Genomic DNA, 3333 nt, shown 5'->3' on the forward strand with positions numbered 1-3333 from the left:
TAATTGGGCATAGAATAAGCCGTAAATGTGGGTACAGAGCTACAACACTCAAAATAATCAGTTGGGTCGTTACAATGATCATATGACAAAATTGATTGAACTAGAGCAAAATGGGGATGTTAAGGAGTTCTTGGATAAATTCTATGAGTTGTTGAATCAAGGGACATCAAATGGAACCTCAAGCAATTGAAGATGGAGTTCCAGAATAATGCAAAGAAAATTTCACTCATGGGAAGTCCATCTAGTGATTCCAAACTGGTCAACAATCAGAAGATGCAGAAACTTAAAGGGGGATTTCATAAGTAAATGTTAGACCCTACAGGAACACTGCCAGCCAAAAGGATGAGATTAGAAAGTTGATTCAAGAGATGTTGGATTCAGGGGCCATTAGACCAAGTGTAAGTCCTTACTCTTCTTCCATAATTATAGTTAAGAAAAAGGATGGCTCCTAGAGATTGTGTATTTGTTATAGATAGCTTAATAGCTATATTATTGAAGATAAATTTCTCATTCCTATTATAGAAGAGCTTATGATGAGTTAGGAGGTTCCAATTTTCTTTTATATTAGAGATTAGATCTGGATATCACCATATTAGGATAGTTGAGAGACATTGAGAAGGCAACATTCAAGTCTCATAATAGCCATTATGAGTTTGCTCACTAATGTACCCTCTACATTTTAGAGTTTGATAAATAATTTTTTTAACCTTACTTTAGAAAGTTTACCCTAGTTTTCTTTGATGACATATTGGCATATAGCCCTTCTTGAACTACTTAATGAATTTAGAACATGCTTTCAAATTGTAAAGGCATTACATTTTATTTGTTATTCTCACCAAATGTACATTTATTATAATAGAAGTTGATTATGTGGGACATATTATTACTTAGAAAGGTGTATCAGCATACTTCAAGGTCCAGGTAATGCTGGAGTGGCATTTTCCCAAGTACGATTGTATTAGGCCTCAGAATCCAAGATTGAATACATCATTGGCAACTACGACTCTTTTCAGTCATTGAGTCGATGCTCAATAATTTTGAATAGGTACAACTATTTCTTGAGAAATATGTGTATCGTCTTCATGCAGTTTTTCACAGTAAACCTTATATTCACAACAGTAAATGAAAGTAACTCACGATCTAACCTTCATATACCATAGCTTTTCAAATCATGTCCACATATGTAAATTTCTGGGGTATATCCCCTCTACCCATGAGATTATAATATGTGGGTACACATTGAATACTTTCATATCTCATACGGTACATCTTAGCCTCATTCCCACCACAATATGTTCAGGTATATTAACTGTCATTAGAACACTTGAAACCCTTCGACTTCGAAATTATATCATTATTGTTCTCCATCTCTCTAGCTTTAAGTCGCTCGTGTAATATTTACAACTCATCAGATATATTAACTTAGCCCCATATACCATTCAAAACATTCAACACTTACAATATTTTTAATCAATCCGGACTCAACTACTCCAGTGGACCACTTAATAGAATTTTATAGCATATTCTTGGAAACTTTGTCTTCCATAAATTTAGAAATGTTAAAATAATAAATACTTCACCTAGACAAGTTTTATGTCGTCCTTTCATGTCGACTTGCCTTCCTATACAGTCCATGCTACTCCGTTAACCTCCACGGTTATGCCTGCTGTACACGTCTATGTCGTCCTTAGCACGTCTTTCACTTACCCATTTGATCATCTTTACATTGTCCCATATGTATTCATACTCATCACTGACAATGGATGTCATTTAGGTTGCCTTATTCAATTGGTAACGTGCTTTAAAATTCCACAAGTGTTGTTTGCTAACTCATGTAATATGATAATGATTACAATCTTTTATATCAAGTGGCCTTAAATTGTTATAATCACAACATGCTCGCAATTATACCTTTATTATTCCAACCATGCCTCATTCCTATGAGTCATACTAATGCTTGTTATGGGCTTGGATGACTCTTATTCCTTTACCAACTAGGTATGTATGATCTTTGATATCTTATTATAAAATATCATGAGATACAAACTTCTTTAGACAACTTGGGATTATCTTTTCTCTCATCTAAACATTACTTGTTCATACTTTATTCACTTTCACAATTAGCGGCAGTCACAATGGCCAATCATCCGTTACCTCGAGCAATCTAACGGTCATGTAGTCTTAAGGTTCCCTTATTTGTTTTGATACCACAACCCTCTCGCATTTCTCGGTGCCACTATAACAACATTTACCAATATCTCATTTCATCTTTCTCTGAACACGTTATAAGCTCAAATAATTTCAATCTAGTGTTTCCCTATTTTGGATTTACCCATTTCTTATTATTATCGGCCTTAGCCTTTATATTCGCATAAATAGCCATCAACATCTTCTTGGATACTCCTTCAGTAGCTAGTGTCTTACATAAATCTCAAGACTTATGCTCATCACTTTTCTTTGCTAATCTCAATAAAAACTAGATATGATTGGAATTTTACTTGTTGCTTTGCTTCAAGTTTTAATGCACGATCTACAGTGAGAAGAAAGGAATGAGACAATCCTACGATAAAAAAAGAAAAAACGGTGTGCAATTACACCAAATGACCAATCGGGTCATTATATTTCCCCCTCTTAAAACAAACATTCACCATTGAACGTGCATAAGGACATACTTGAGGACAAGTTTGTCACGAGCTAAAATCACGTGATCAATACTCATGCACACAACTCGACACAAGTGGACAAACGCATATAAGAATACTCATCTATATACCTAATAGATGCACGTGAAATCCTTTTCCAAACACAATCATATTAAATGATAAAAATCACGCATGAAACAAAATCTTTGAACCAATATTTTTTAATAATTAAAAATACATAAACATAGAAATATTTCTCTCATTCATGTGATATTTAGATTATACCCCAAAAGAATAACTAATGTCTATGAAATCTCTAAGACACGAGAGTAAAATAATCACATGGGACTGTCACGACCCAAAATATAATCCGTCGTGATGTTATCTAATCCGACCCGCTAGGTAGGCCAAATAACAGTAAAACACAATATAGTGACAATGATAAGAGTCAAAAATGAAATAGCTGAATTTTTATACAACTTCCCAAGTAGTACAAGTCATGAGTCACTAAGAGTTAGATTTATAAAACTGAAATAAAATAAATACAATATATGGTTGAAATGTATATGAATAGAATTCAAATCTAAAGCTACCAAGGACAACTGATAGTCATAACTGGAACGCAATACAGCAGCACCAACACAAGGATCTGCATGCAAGGTGCAGAAGTGTAGTATGAGTATACCAATCC

The sequence above is a fragment of the Nicotiana tabacum genome, unplaced genomic scaffold (genome assembly GCF_000715075.1).
Source record: "Nicotiana tabacum cultivar K326 unplaced genomic scaffold, ASM71507v2 Un00003, whole genome shotgun sequence".
NCBI classification, from domain to species: Eukaryota; Viridiplantae; Streptophyta; class Magnoliopsida; order Solanales; family Solanaceae; genus Nicotiana; species Nicotiana tabacum.